The 16844-nt window shown below is 39.2% G+C and overlaps 1 protein-coding gene across 1 annotated transcript in view; it reads right to left on the bottom strand.

The window, feature by feature from the left end:
* CGA (glycoprotein hormones, alpha polypeptide) overlaps window positions 1-16844 on the bottom strand; it is a 69984-nt gene that overhangs the window by 38253 nt on the left and 14887 nt on the right. The gene's annotated exons all lie outside the window — the stretch shown is intronic.

Genomic DNA, 16844 nt, shown 5'->3' with positions numbered 1-16844 from the left:
AATCCTGGTTAGGGAACTAAGATCCAGCATGCCTCATGGCATGATCAAAAAGTAAAAGAAGAAGAAGAAATAAATTATATATATATATATATATATATATATATAATTGAGCTTTGCTTTCACAGTGTGTATTTTGAATAGGAGAGATAAATACTAAATAAAGTCAAATAAATATGTAATTAAAATGTAATTATAAATTATAATAATCTTCTGGCAGCAAAAAGGAGACAAATTATGAAGTAAAATTTAGAGAGAATATAATTTAAATGGGAAACAAGTCAGAAAAATTTAGAGTTTTTATCTCTTCAGATTTCAAGGTAAAAAAAAATCCATCAGAAGTAGAAGTGATTTAGCCACACTGACACCTTTCATCCTTAGGTAAATATAATATATTTCCTGAATAGAGGTTCAATCTGAATTTTGGACATATACCTTCTTCTTTACATTCTTCTTTTATTTATTCCAAATAACCCATTAAGGATTGGTGGCAACTTCCTGTAGAAACTTATTTTGGGCTTTCCAGTGAGCCAGTCTTTAAGACAGAAATATATTCATCTAAAAGGAAAAATTCTCTCTAAATGTATTTAAACACAGAATCTGTGTGTGCTGAAAGGTAGCAAGTAAGATAAATTTGGGAAAAGCTTTGGCTATATTTCTACCCTGGATATCGTTACAAAAGATATCCTGTTTATTTCCTCCCTGCTTTCTCTCAAAATGAATATTTGGGCTAAATTATTATTTTTACTTTTTAAAAATTCCTTTTCATAGTTTACCAAGAAGCCATTTACCCTTGGGATTGGATGGTAAAAATTAAGGCTGTGGAGAGGGTAAAGAGACCAGGAATCTTCCTGATTTTGTGGGTAGATTCTTGCTATCCAATGACTTCTAAAAATCAGCACTGCTTCTTCAAAGGCGAGACTGTCCTCCTCACCTGCTATCGATGGACTGCTGATCACGGTTACGCGGCTGCTCTCAGCAAATTGGGCTCCGTCCCAGAAAGGAGTTTGATCGAGATCACAGGAGTCAAAAAAGCCACAGTTAATAAGATATCTGAAAGAATTTGGAAGATGCTATTGATTCCTTATTCTCTACAAATTGTTTAATCTCCTTAATCTTCTTTAAAAGGACAAAAAGAAATCATACACACACGCACACACAGACACACAAAATCTTGGATTACAGCACAAGCAGAGTGTAAACAACAAATCAGATCTTATAATGAGGGCAGGTTCTTATAATGAGGCCCTTATAATGAGGGCCAAGTTACTCAAGGTATGAATTTGTGAATTAAACTGTAGAATCTCAGATCTTGGTTGATGAAACCATCATCATTATAATCACAGTTATGAGCGATTTCTTAGGGCCGGAATCCAGACTAAATAGTTAATATACATCAGATTACCATAATTACTTCTCACAGTGACTCTGAAAGATAAAAACATTTACCCTCATTTTACGAATAAGTGAAATGACACTTAGAAAACTAGAAACAGTAGAGCCAGCAGTCAAACCCAGACCAAACTTTCCACATCACACGATGCTCTCTGACTGCCTATCAGTATTGTTTTAATTGCTTATTGACTTTAAAAGCTCAACCTAAATAAACAATAGTACATGATTTTCTAATTTTGGAATTGTTAAGCCTTGAAGCACTGCTTTGGGCTTCCCAGGTGGCTCAGTGGTAAAGAATCCACCTGCCAGTGCAGGAGACATAGGTTCTGATCCCTGGGTTGGTAAGATCCTCTGGAGAAGGAAGTGGCAACCCACTCCAGGATTGCCTGGGAAATCCCATGGACAGAGGAGCTTGGCAGGCTACAGTCCATAGGGTTGCAAAAGAGACATGACTTAGCAGCTAAACAACAGTAAGTACTGTTTTGAATTCATCCAAACAGTTTGTCTTCATTAACTCTACATATATATAAGTCTGTCAGTTTAGATCCCAACAATAGTTATATATCAGATTTCAAAGAACAGTTGTTTTTTTTCTTTTGAACTTTTTCCTTTGTATTGGGGTACAGCTGATTAACGATGTTGTGACAGTTTCGGGTGAACAGTGAAAGGACTCAACCATACATGTATATGTATCATTCCCAAAGAAAAGTTCTTTAACCTACTGATTTACTACATCTTTCATCTAATGTGTATGTCAGTTCTGTGTTTTTTAAACTAATGCTGGATTTCTCAAACTGATGTTCATTGTGAAGAAAAGGCATTCTTCAGAGAAAATCATTTACCTATTAACATTATTAAACACTCATCTTGTGGAGAAATCTATTACAAAAATGCAAGCGTTGAGATATACTGGGTTATACTGTGGCAATAAATTAATCTTGAATTCTTGGTTGCTTGCTTAACACAATAAAGATGTATTTTTTGCTCATCCTACATGTCCATCACAGGTCAGCAAGTATCTCTGCTCGATTCAAGGACCCAGGCTGACCAAGACCCTACCAAATTGCAGGCACTCCATATGGAACACATACCTTCCTCAATTAGAAAAGAAGAGAGGCTGAAAATTATACATAAGCTGCTTATTCCTTCACTCTGAAGATCTCTTTGGCTCCCATTTCATTGGCCAAAACTAGTCACACAGGTTCACAAACCATAAAGAGGCTGAGAAATGGAGGAGGAACCAAATGAAACATTTGACAAATGAAACATTTGGTGAGCATTCCTATTTCTCCCACAATAACAGAATGATTTTTTTGTCTTTTATTCATCTTTCTTGTCTTTTTTTTTTTGAAGGATAATTGCTTTATCTCTTGTCTTTTGAGAACAGCATAAATTATTGGTCAAGCTGCACACACTCAAGTAGAAATCCTTTTAAAATCATATTGTTTTGCCTTTTGTGCTCATTTATAATCTGTATCTATTTGAACTAGCTTAAGAAGAGTATGAAAAAAAAAGAGTGGTTTCTTGGTATTCCCACTAACAATTTCCATTGAGACAAAATAGGCCTCTGCAATGCCCCTCCCTGCTTTCTACTTTTTCCCTTGTGATTTGATAGCACTTTTTGGTAGCTCAAATGGTAAAGAACCCACCTGCAATGCAGGAGACTTGGGTTCAATCCCTGGGTCAGGAACATCTGCTGGAGAAGGGTATGGTACCCACTCCAGTCTTCTTGCCTGGAGCATTCCATGGACAGAGGAGCCTGGTGTACTACAAAGAGTTAGATACAACCGAGTGACTAACACTCTCACTTTTTCCATGGTTCGGATACATGGTTCCACTACAAGCAGAGATAAACATTCTCTTATACACAGATTACATGCCTATTCAAATAGTCCAATATTGGCTTCAAGATAGAATCAAACTTTCTATTACATGACTTCCCTCAAAAAAACTAGAGACCAAGTATTCTCAAATCAAAGTCTTTATTTTTGTTCAATATCATCCAACCTTAAATGAGTTCATAATTTAAAACACTATAAATCCATTTATCAATATCTTACAACCAGTTTAACTTAATATTTCCATCAGAATATCATATTTCTTAAAGGTATACAATTTTCTGAGTCCTTTACTGAAATAGTTTTATGGCCAAGGTCAATGATTAATTATAGCTCCTCTAAAGTCTTTCCGGAATGAACTGATTGTGTATGTGGTCAGGGTAAAGAACTTTGACCTCTGAGAGCTCATTTGTCTGTGTTTTCACCCTCAGCAAATATTGCTTCTTGAGAAGAATCTTGCCATGCCTAAAGATGCTGCCATAGCCATCTCTGTGCCGAAGTGAGATGACTACTTTATGAGACCCCTGTATTGTAATCCCAGCCGGTTTGGTGTGAAAAGCTAAGGCTTGTGGCTCTGCACACTGAATACTCATTTGATAACTTTGAGTGAAGCCCCTCTGGGAGATTCGCAGAAATGAGAGAACTCTAATGACAGTAACAAATACTTTGCCGGTTAGGAGGTTTCTAATTCTGTGCTTTCAACAAAATTGAAGGAGCACCTAATCAAGCTGTCAGTTGCCCTATTTTTAGCACAAAACTTGAAAGAAGTTTTTAAAATTGGGTAATATTGCCACAATAAAGCTTCTTCCATTCCCATTACTTACAGGAATAAAGATTTCTCACAGGTTACATCATTAAATTTTTTTTGAAAATTGAATAGAATTGATGCTGCAAATTCCATCTTCTTCTTATGATATGTAATAGCTATCCATGAAAGTGAAACTGATGGTTGCTCAGTCGTATCCAACTCTTTGAGACCCATGGACTGTAGCCTGCTGGGCTCCTCTGCCATGGAATTCTCCAAGCAGGAATACTGATGTGGGTTGCCATTCCCTTCTCCAGGAGTCTTCCTGACCCAGGGATCAAATCTAGGTCTCCTGCATTGCAGGCAGATTCTTTACCCTCTGAGCTACCTGGGAATTATCCATAGATGCATGTAAAATGTGAGTAGTAAGAGTCACATCATAGTACTGCTGTGAACAGTAAATAAACTAACACAAAAATGCCGTAGACCATGAGTCACAAAAAATCAACACTAATACACATTAACTATTATTATTTTTATCATTATGACCCTTGTACTTGGCATAGAAGTAACAATCATATGAATTACAGCTGTTTCCCCATGCATTTCTAAAATGTTTAGAAATGCCTTAGTCTCTTCATCCATAAAATGTAGGTAATAAGAGTATCCTCTTCATGAAGTTGCTGTGACAATTAATTAACCCAGTTCACGTAACACAGACAATGCCAGGCACCTAAAGACTATTCTATCTGTATTAGCTATTAATATTATTCTCCCTACACTTGGCATGCGTGCTAAGTCACTTGAGTTGTGTCCCACTCTTAGTGACTGCATGGACTATAGACCCCAGGCTCCTCTGTCTATGGGATTCTCCAGGCAATAATACTGAAGTGGGTTGCCATGCCCTCCTCCAGGGGATCTTCTCAAGCCAGGGATTGAACCCGTGTCTCCTACAGCTTCTGCATGGCAGGTTGATTCTTTACCGCTGAGCCACTAGGGAAAATCAATAATGCAGACATCTTAGCACAAGCCTATCGGTTCCTGCCTGGTCCCATACTGCGTTTTCAGCCTTTTTTCTGTTAGGATCCAGCATGAAGTTATTCTGGGAGACTCTTACCTACTTTTCCTCACATTCCCTGCATTTCTTATTTTCTGTTTCTCCGTTTTGCTCAGTTTATTATTTTCCTGAAACGCTCCTGCTTTGTATGTCTGGGCTCACCGTGGTGCTGGCTTTTATGTTCCTGTTGCTTTGTTATAGGTGCACGCTAAAATAATTGCAGGCTGGGTTCCTGCAACCTCATCAAGACAAGGAAGTTTGATAAAAATGCTGGAAAATTTGAACAGGTCCTACTGACTAGAGTCACAAGACAAGATTGTGCCAATAACTCTGTGCATGCCTGGTCACTATGAGAAAACCCTTCCCAGGCAACTTCCCTGGGAGATGTCCTAGGAACCCATCTACATCTTATGTTTTGTCTACCCCAGATTCTATGACCTCAGCTATCATGGAAAAAGTGTAATTTGGCACAACTCCATAGTTCTTGACCAAAACTAAGTCTTAGGTTTTTGAAAAGTAATATAACTTTATAATCCCACAGCCCTACCTCTGAAATCTAAAAATCTCTTAAAACTGAAATCTTATTCATTACCCTGTTGGCAATAAAACCCGACCCAACTCAGACTCATTTGACAGTAAATCCTGGCCCAAACTGAGGAGATCATTTACAATCTTTATTTTACTTTGTGTGAATATTTATGTATTCTTGAGAAATATCAGAGTGCTAGATTACTTGATTATGAGTTGCTTTCCTAAACTTTATATATATGTGTATATATATATAAATAATTATAATATGTATATAAAGAATATATGTTATATGTAATTATTATATTCTTTTTATATCTATCTATCTGGCCTCTGGTGGAGTTTGGGAAAATAGCTTATAATAGAGTAATCAAGCACTTCAGTATTTCTCAGCAAAACATGTATATGTGTATATATACATAAATACAATTTTTCTAAAATTAATACTTCAAAAAAATCTCTGAATTCTGAAACAGATTTGTGTCCAAGGGTTGCAGACGTGGGTTTGTGAACTTGAACAGATGTAAAAACACCTGTCATATACAGTCTTCCTTCCACCATGCATTTGAGCAGGGTTGAAGCTGGGTGCAGAAACATTGTAAATGAGTAATAATGGGCATTATACCATTAATTTCCATGTACCATTTCCTGTTTACTAGCAACTTCTTAGACTCTCCTTCACTTACAGTCTCAAGGAAATTCTGGTAAGCTTGTTTAACTTTTCTGGAGATAATACACATCCTAAGTTGTGTATTATCACATGAAAATTTATGCTTTCCATGTGTCTGCTTCTTCACCCAGATGTTTAAGCTGTACTCCTTTCATTACCCAAGACTTTTACTGGTGCCCCCAGAATTTGACTGAAGCAGGTTTCTGAGTCACCCCTTTAGGGGTATCTCAGTGTCCTTTCTTTTAGCAGACATAACAGGCTGATTCCAATATTTGTATTTTTTTCACCCTTGTTCCTCTAGTTCAAAATTTCTAGAACCCTGTTCTCATAATTTGCCATCAATGCTATTGTCGTTTTCTTCTTTCCTATTTCCAGTTCTCTCCTTCCCTAAATTACTCCAAAAATAATCACTCACCTATTTTGGAAGTAAACTTTTCATGATTACTAAAATGCATACAAAAATAAGATTAAGTATATTACAATTTCATATAAAGAGAACTTGTGTTTAGGAAAGGACTGCTGGCTTTACAATCTCTGAATATAATTTCTAGCCATTACTTTCCGTGCGGACAACCCAGGACTCTCTATATATGCACCATGTGCTTGTTTGCACATGCGTCCTCAGTCACGTCCAACTCTTTGCGGCCCTATGGACTATAATGTAGCCCGCTAGCCTCCTCTGTCCATGGGGTGTCCCAGGCAAGAGTAATAGAGTGGGTTGCCATTTTCTTCTCCAGGGGATCTTCCCCACCCAAGGATCGAACCCACGCCTCTTGCATCTCCTGCATTGCAGGCAGATACTTCATCACTAGAGCCACCTGGGAAGCCCCCCATACATGCACCATAGTCACAATAATTTAATGGATAATGTGACTTTTCCCAAAAGATAGGAGTGATAATTTGTGTTTCCAGCTAATAAATAGTTTAATAACTCAAGCAGTTTCTCTCCTGCACATACCCTCACACCCAGTTTAAACTGTTGACTGGGAATTCCCTGGTCTTCCAATGGTTAGGGCTGGGTGCTTTCACTGGTGGGGCCCAGGTTCGATCCCTGGTTGGGGAACTAAGATCTCTCAAGTCACACCGCATGGTCAGGGTGAGGGGTGGGGAGAGCAAAAAACCTGGAATTAACTTAATCGTTCAGTCTGATTATCCAGAAGTTTCTCTCCATCATACTTTTAAAGAAATCAGTGCTGCAGATTCTGGTCTTTGCTGTGGTAGATGGTTCCACAGAATCAGATTCTGCTTTTTGAAGTTTATACTTGTTCACCTAGACACACACCAAGTAAAAAATCTCTCGTTCTGTGTGTGTGACAGTAATTAGGGATACAAGATGATTTTTCCACAAGACTTGCAGAGCAAGTTGGTGATCTGTACAAACTCTAAAAGCATGGCCCAGCAGAGGAAGATGTGAGAGCCTTAACCCCTGAGGTAACATTAAGGGCTTCTCTGTCATTTGTGAATAGTTCTGTTCTCTCAGCAATACTCTCTCAAGTAAGTAACAGTTGGGGTCTCTTTGTCACTGGCATTTGATGATCAGACCCAGCTCCAGCCCTGACATCATGATGCATAAGAGGTAAGAAGCTGCAGTTTATGTTCATCATAATACATTCCTGTAGACTAAAAGTCAATATCCCACTTGACATTCAGAAAATGTCCTCATGAGCCTGCCATGAACAAATACCATAGACTGTGGGGCTTACACAGCATAAATTTATTTTCTCAGTTCTGAAGCTGGAAGTCTGAGATCAGGATGCTATCATGGTTGGATCCTGGTGAGGATTCCATTCCTGGCTTGCAGATGGTCACCTTCTTGCTATATCCCAACATGGTGAAGACAGAGAGCAAACTCTGGCATCTCTTCCTAAAGGTCATTAACCCCTTCTTGAGGGTCCCATCCTGATGACCTCATCTAAACTATAAAGAAGATTGAGTACTGAAGAATTAATGCTTTTGAACAGTGGTGCTGGAGAAGACTTTTGAAAGTTCCTTGGATTGCAAGGAGATCAAACCAGTCAATCCGAACAGAAACAGAAGATATTAAGAAAAGGTTGCAAGAATGCACAGAAGAACTATACAAAAAAGATCTTCATGACCCAGATAACCACAATGGTATGATCACTCACCTAGAGCCAGACATCCTGGAATGCGAAGTCAAGTGGGGCTTAGGAAGCATCACTATGAACAAAGCTAGTGGAGCTAGTGGAGGAATTCCGGTTGAGCTATTTCAAATCCTAAAAGATGATGCTGTGAAAGTGCTGCACTCAATATGCCAACAAATTTGGAAAACTTAGCAGTGGCCACAGAACTGGAAAAGGTCAGTTTTCATTCCAATCCCAAGGAAAAGCAATACCAAAGAATGTTCAAATTACCTCACAATTGCACTCATCTCACATGCTAATAAAGTAATGCTCAAAATTCTCCAAGCCACCCTTCAATAGTACGTGAACTGTGAACTTCCAGATATTCAAGCTAGATTTAGAAAAGGCAGAGGAACCAGAGATCAAATTGCCAACATCTGCTGGACCATCAAAAAAGCAAGAGAGTTCCAGAAAAGTATCTACTTTTGCTTTATTGACTATGCCAAAGCTTTTGACTGTGTGGATCACAACAAACTGAGGAAAATTCTTCAAGAGATGGGAATACCAGACCACCTTACTGCCTCCTGAGAAATCTGTATGCAGTTCGAGGAGCAACAGTTACAACTGGACATGGAACAACACACTCGTTCCAAATCAGGAAAGGAGTACGTCAAGGCTGTATATTCTCACCCTGCTTACTTATCTTATATGCAAAGTATGTCATGCAAAATGCTATGCTGGATGAAACACAAGCTGGAATCAAGATTGCAGGGAAAAATATCAATAACCTCAGATACGCAGATGACACCACCCTTATGGGGGAAAGCGAAAAAGAACTAAAGATAAGAGCCTCTTGATGAAAGTGAAAGAGGAGAGTGAAAAAGTTGGCTTAAAACTCAATATTCAGAAAACTAAGATCATGGCATCTGGTTTCATCACTTCATGCCAAATAGATGGGGAAACAATGGAAACAATGGGAGACTTTATTTTGGGGGGCTCCAAAATCACTGCAGATGGTGACTGCAGCCATGAAATTAAAAGACACTTGCTCCTTGGAAGAAAAGTTATGACCAACCTACACAGCATATTAAAAAGCAGAGACATTAGGTTACAACAAAGGTCTGTCTAGTCAAAGCTATGGTTTTTCCAGTAGTCATGTATGAATGTGAGAGTTGGACTATAAAGAAAGCTGAGCACTAAAGAACTGATGCTTTTGAACTGTGGAGTTGGAGAAGACTTTTGAGAGTCCCTTGGATTGCAAGGAGATCCAACCAGTCTATCCTAAAGGAAATCAGTCCTGAATATTCATTGGAAAGACTGATGCTGAAGCTGAAACTCCAATACTTTGGCTACCTGACATAAAGAACTGACTCATGGGAAAAGACCCTGATTGAAGGCGGGAGGAGAAAGGGACGACAGAGGATGAGATGGTTGGATGGGATCACCGATGAGATGGACATGAGTTTGAGTAAACTCTAGGAGTTGGTGATGGACAGGGAAGCCTGGCGTGCTGTAGTCCGTGGGGTCGCAAAGAATCAGACATGACTGAGTGACTGAACTAACTAATCCTAAAGGAAGTCAACCCTGAATATTCACTGGAAGGACTGATATTGAAACTGAAGCTCCAGTACTTTGACCACCTGATGAGAAGAGACCCTGATGCTGAGAAAGATTGAAGGCAAGAGGAGAAGGGAATGACAGAGGATGAGATGGTTGGATGACATCACCGACTCAACATGAGATTGAGCAAACTTTGGGAGATAGCAAAGGACTGGGAAGCCTGGCATGCTGCAGTCCATGAGCTCACAGAATCAGACTTGACTGAGAGACTGAACAACAACAACAAAACCTAATTACCTCCAGAGGATTCTATCTCCGAATACCATGACAATAGAAGTTAGGGCTTAAATGCATTAATTTCTGGTGGTGGGGGAGGGGACATAATTCAGTCCATGACAGTTTCATAATGTTTTTTCTGAGCAAATAATGGAATAGTTATGCAGAGGTTAAGCTCCATGGGAAAAGCATGTGAAAGGAGTGATGTGGCAATAGAGGTTTAAGTGCAAGATCTTCATCATGAACTTCATGCACGCACACACAAACACACAGACACACATGATTTCACAAGTGGCATCTGGGAAATTTCCCCAAACAGTAGTGCATGGTCTTAACATAAGCAGCAATTTGCTTTCCTATTTGTTTCTAGAGGGGAAATTTATGGGCTTCCCTGGTAGGTCAGACGGTAAAGAATCCACCTGCAACGCAGGAAACCCTAGTTCAGTTCCTGGGTCGGGATGTTCCCCTGGAGAAAGGATACACTACCCACTCCAGTATTCTTGGGCTTCTCTGGTGGCTCAGATGATAAAGAATCCATCTGCAATGCAGGAGACCTGGGTTTGATTCTTGTGTTGGGAAGATCCCCTGAAGGAGGGCATGGCAACCCACTTCAGTATCCTTGCCTGGGGAATCCCCATGGACAGAGGAGCCTGGTGGGCTACAGATCATGAGATCACAAAGAGTCAGACACAACTGAGTGACTAAGCACAGCACAGGGAAATTTATATTTCAGACTAATTTTTGTTGGTTTTTGTTTTGGACAATTCCACCTGAAGACTAGCCAGAGAAAGAAAATAAAGAACAATCATTCTCCCCTGGCCATTTTGCCTGCTGAAGGGAAGTTTCTTCGTATATCTACATCCACAACTGAGCCTTCATAACGAGCACTGCTTTGCCCATTATGGGATTGAACCAGTTAAGGGGAAAAGGAATTGCTGTCATTTATTATCAGCTCTTAATTCTTTTTCAGTTGCTGCATGTATCCAGGCTATAGTGATTCTTTACTTTAGAGGGGATTCCAGAAATAAAAGATTATCCTTTTGAAGACCTGTCCCTTCCTTGCTTGGTTTTTGTGTTTTGTGTTTGTTTAATTTTTACTAATAACCAATATGTCTCTAGAGAAGGAAATGGCAACCCACTCCAGTATTCTTGCCGGGAAATCCCATGGACAGAAGAGCCTGGCAGGCTACAGTCCATGGGGTCACAAAAGAGTTGCACGTGACTTAGCGATAAAAGCAACAGCAATATGTCTTTGCCTTCCACCCAAGTCCTCTCTCCCCCATGAATCATATTTCATTCCATTCTAAATTTTTCCTTTTTCTGGTTCTTAAAGCATGCATTGTATGGGCTGCATAATCACTTCCCCAATAGTTCTTTAAGGTGATCACATATAACATTCAGTAAATATTTGATATTCTGTATAAATACTTCTAGTCTATTAATTGGACTTCCCTGGTGGCTCAGGTGGTGGGGCTTCCCAGGTGGTGCTAGTGATAAAGAACCTGGCTGCCAATGCAGGAGACATGAGAAACACAGGCTTCGATCCCTGGGTCAGGAAGATCCCCTGGAGGAGGGCACAGCAACCCATACCACTATTCTTGGACAGAGGAGCCTGGTGGGCTACAGTCCACAGGGTCACAAAGAGGTGGACACAATTGAGGCAACTTATCACACACATGGTGGCTCAGTGGTGAAGAATCCACCTGCTAATGCAGGAGATGTGGGTTCGAACCCTGGTGCAGGAAGATCCCCTAGAGAAGGAAATGGCAACCCATTCCAGTACTCTTGCCTGGAAAACCTCTTAGAGGAGCCTGGCAAAGGCTACAGTCCATGGAGTCACAAACGGTAGCACGTGACTTAGTGACTGAGCACAAGCACACAAGAGTCTATTAATTACCTGTTTCCTTAAAAAGAGAGAGCTAACAGGAGAGACAGCAAGCTATGTGCCATTGAGCTTCTTCTGGAAACCTCTTCATGGTTTATGCCATCAGGCAATGGTTTTCATTCACAGCTCTCAGGCAGGAATGAAGGGAGGTCAGGGCAGAATGGAACTCATTTATCAAGTATTCTTTCCAATTTCTCTGCCTTATACTTGGTCCTGGAGATTCAAATTTAAAAGCAAGGAAACAGTTGATCAAAAATAAGAGGTTGCTGCCTTAAGAATTCCTCCATTCGGGTTAGGATTCTGTGCTTTCGCAGCTGAGGACCTGAGTTCAGTCCCTGATCAGAGAAATACGATCTTACGTGGCGCAAAAGAGAAAAAGAAAAAAGGAAGTTGCTACCTTGTTTTTCTGGTTCCATTGTCCTTGGGACATCTGGGGGCACTGGCAGCCTAACATCCATCCCATAGTACAACTGGGAAAGGGTTAAGGAAACAGAAGAACACAGAGGGGACCACATCCATAACTATTTAGTGTTCTAAAAACTCATTCGGGTGCAGATTATGGTGATTTGATTCAGTACCAAAGGCGGTTGAATAATTATTGAAGGACTTATTAAAAAGAATACATTTGAGAAACAGGATTTAGTGATCAATTTAAATAATTATTCTTAAATTAATCATAAAATTATGTTCGTCCTAGATTTCTACAGGTTTCTCCAATTCTTGGCTCACACAACTTACCCTATCAATGACATATTTTTTCCTACAGAAATCCATTAACAATTTATATCTGTAAAGTGCAATTTTGATCATTTGATTGCTGTGAAAAGCAGTGGTTTGCTTTCAGCAAAGGTGACATTTTGCCCCTGATCAAGTAAGAGAATAACTGTGTGTGGAGCTGCTATCTTGGTGCTAAACAATGGAGTCTGTGCATCCGAAACAAAGAATGTATTTGCAAGTTGTTGATTTCAGGAGAGATTTAGAGGAGGAAGTTAATACTTTCTTGTTAAATTCTATATCACCATAATACTTGGAATTAATTGCAAATTAATGCAAAGGTTTGTATGAGTGACAATTATATACAAAAAGCTACAGGAAAATAAATTTAGCTGCTGAAGATATATGTGTTATAAAGCTTTTTATTAAGAAATGGTTAATATTACATTCTTCTCCCAATATTTTCTACATTCTTAGTTCTGCTACTCAACTATGTTACAAGAGGAATTTATTACTTTCATTGCATTCCCATTAATCTTTTAAAAAATAAATACTGTATTGCTTTTCATTTTATTTCTCTGCTATTGTTTTTCCACTAGGCAATGATTTTTACCAGGAGGCTGAAATCAATAAACATTTAACAAGTACTATACATAGGTTTATCATCAATCAAAAACCCCAAGGACCTAACACAGCACTTATTAAAATTGAGTTGGATTTCATCCTTGCTATTGTATTTTGTGAAACCTCTTTTACAGGTTCTGGTTTATTTTACTGAGAAAATGATGCAATTCTCAATGATAATTGACAAAAGATTTAAGGAAATGTAATTCAGAAAAAAATAATTTACTGCACATAGCTGGAACATGAAAATCTGGAACCCTTTTCTTCTACTCTCATTCTGCTTTGGTAATATAGTAGAGATGGATATTTTGAGACTACTTTGGCTTTATGTAATTTTTACATAGAAAACCTTTACTTAAAAGGAGATAGGAGATAAGAGTGCTTTCCAGGAAGGCAAAACCAATCTCATATTTTTGAGGAAAAGCTGCTTAAAATAACATGAAGTTGTCTCTGGTTATTTGATTATACTGTCTCCCCCTAAGCCAAGAAACTAGAATGGGACAAGTCAAAAACTTAAAGATCAAATTATTAAAATGATGGCAGAACTTTAGAATTAGAGTGTGGCACTAATTATTATTAGGAGTAGAAGGGAAAATACATAGTTAATACTAAGGAAAGCTGAAAATATGAGTACAGATTCTAGCTAGCAATGAGAGGTCCTGGTACGGAAAACCACACAACTCCAGATGTAACAATGCAGAGATGATAGAAATGAGCTGTCAGGCCAGGACCTCAAACTTTTCATGCATTGGTCTCCTTGTATAATCCTCTGTCACTGGGTTACTTCTTCCTTTATTGCAGCCCATCACAGTCCAACCTGCAGTATTTCTTTGGGTTCTGGAACCCACTTGCTGGTTTTTCCCACCTACCAGGAAGAATTTATGGCTGAATATTTACCAAAGAATAATTCTCACTTATATTAACACAGCACAGCATCAACAGTGCTAGGAGCACACTCTTTCACTTCAAGAAACTCACAGCCATTATTTTTACACATTATCCTCACCAAATGGAACTCAATATTGTTTGAAATGGCTATGTTGTCTGTACATGCATGTATATGGTTATAAAGGAAATTTCTTGGGGAATGTTTTGATAGTTAAGAAAAGGAAAAGAAAGGAAAGGTGGGAAGGTGTACACACTTTGTGGAGAATACAGTTTAGTAATTAGAAATAAGTCTGTGCAAGAAACTGGGAATTTTGTAAGACTAACCATAAACTCTCTGGGCTTACAAACCCTTCTGTAATCAATCTATCCTCCCAAAAAAAGTCCTCAGAGGGCTGTCACTCCCTTTTCTCCCACCATTTGATTTATAAATTAAAGTCAGGGGTATTTTGTTGAAAATGTCCAACAAACCAAAAGAGGATAAGGCCCATTTAAAATTTGTATACTACCAGGTGTAAAATTAGAGAAGGAAATGGCAACCCACTCCAGTGTTCTTGCCTGAAGAATCCCAGGGATGGGTGAGCCTGGTGGGCTGCCGTCTATGGGGTTGCACAGAGTCGGACACGACTGAAGCGACTTAGCAGCAGGTGTAAAATAGATAGTTAGCGGGAACCTGCTACAAAACACAAGAATCTCAGCTTGGTGCTTGGTGATGACTTAGATGGGTGGGATGAAGGGGATGTGGCAGGGAGGTCCAAGAGGGAAGGGGAATATGTATACATAGCTGACTCACTTCACTGTACTGCAGAAACTAACACAGCATTGTAAAGCAACTATTCCGATAAAAAAAAAAGAATTTCAGTTTATGAAAATGCAGGAACTCATTAGAAAAGACTCTGATGCTGGGAAAGATTGAAGGCAGAGGAGAAAGGGATGACAGAGGATGGATGGCATCACCAACTCAATGGACTTGAGTTTGAGCAAGCTCCAGGAGTTGGTGAAGGACAGGGAAGCCTGGCATGCTGCTGTCCCCAGGGTTGCAAAGAGTTAGACACGACTGACTGATTGAACAACTGGTCAGTTCAGAGACTTCTTGGCTTCTCAAAGGCTAATATTACTTTTACAGAATATGTTACAACTTGAATGCATGGTAATCTATAAAATAGGAGAAGAAAAATCAGGGCAACAACCGTCACTCCAAGCTTTAGTTAATATTCCTTTAGAATGGGGTGATTTTTCAGAGCCTTAAATGCTTGCAACTGAAAACAGCTTTATGAATAAGAATAAGGTAAATTCTTAGCAGATCAATACCTTGTTTTCAAGGAGCCGGATTCTCATTCTATGTAACTATGGAAATCAGATTACACAGGAAGACAATCTTCCCCAGAGAGCTGGTTACAGGTGAACCTTCTCGTACTGCTAGTGAAATTAAAATTCCAAATCCAGCTATGTTGATTGAATTCAACACACTCTACTGGGCATATGCCTCATTTTAGCAAGCTTTATTTTAGTAAATGGAAACAAAGTACAAATACTCTGATTGAAAGGCTTATTTGACTTCTGAGTGTAATGCTGCTGAACAATGTGAAAACATCCTCTGCATCAAGAATCTGGTATTAACATCTTTTACAACCAGCAGTAACACTTAGCAATTGGTTTTGATAAATTGTTTTCTAAGCCAAATCACTGTTATATTTTCTAACATCTCCAAGGCTCCTCTCTCCATGGGGTTCTCCAGGCAAGAATACAGGAGTGGGTTGCCATTTCCTTCTCCAGGGGATCTTCCAGACCCAAGTGTCAAACAGGAATCTCCTGCAACTCCTGCCTTGGTAGGTGAATTCTTTCACCACTGAGCCACATGGGAAGCCCATTTTGTCTTAGGTAGCTCTATTTTACAAATTTCAAGTTGTTGATTCTGTACTAAAATTAACCAGTTTAAAGACTATCTTCCATCTTTTTAGGATATTAGCACTTGTTACATTTGCACTTGTGACTACTGTACTAAATGACCACAGACTCAGTAGTTTAGAACAATACAGATTTGTTATCTCACAGTTTGGGAAGTCAGAAGTCCTAAAGGAGTCTCACTGTTAAAAGTCAAGGTTTTGGCAGGGCTACATTCCTTCTAGAGGCTCTAAAAGAGAATCCATTTTCTTGACTTTTCCAGTTTCTAGAAGCTGTTGCTCCCTTTCATCTTCAAAGCCAGCAATGGCTAATCAAGTCTTTCTTACAGTGAATCATTCTGACCTCCATATGTTATGACCAACCTAGACAACATATTAAAAAGCAGAGACATTACTTTACCAACAAAGGTCCATTTAGTCAAGGCTATGGTTTTTCCAGTGGTCATGTATGGATATGAGAGTTGGACTGTGAAGAAAGCTGAGCACCGAAGAATTGATGCTTTTGAACTGTGGTGTTGGAGAAGACTCTTGAGAGTCCCTTGGACTGCAAGGACATCCAACCAGTCCATCCTAAAGGAAGTCAGTCCTAAATATTCATTGGAAGAACTGATGCTGAAGCTGAAACTCCAATACTTTTGCCACCTGATTCGAAGAACTGACTCATTTGAAAAAACCCTGATGCTGG

Source organism: Bos mutus, chromosome 9 (assembly GCF_027580195.1).
Source record: "Bos mutus isolate GX-2022 chromosome 9, NWIPB_WYAK_1.1, whole genome shotgun sequence".
NCBI classification, from domain to species: Eukaryota; Metazoa; Chordata; class Mammalia; order Artiodactyla; family Bovidae; genus Bos; species Bos mutus.
The sequence above is the reverse complement of the archived record's forward strand: the minus strand, read 5'-3'. Positions and strand labels throughout refer to the sequence as shown.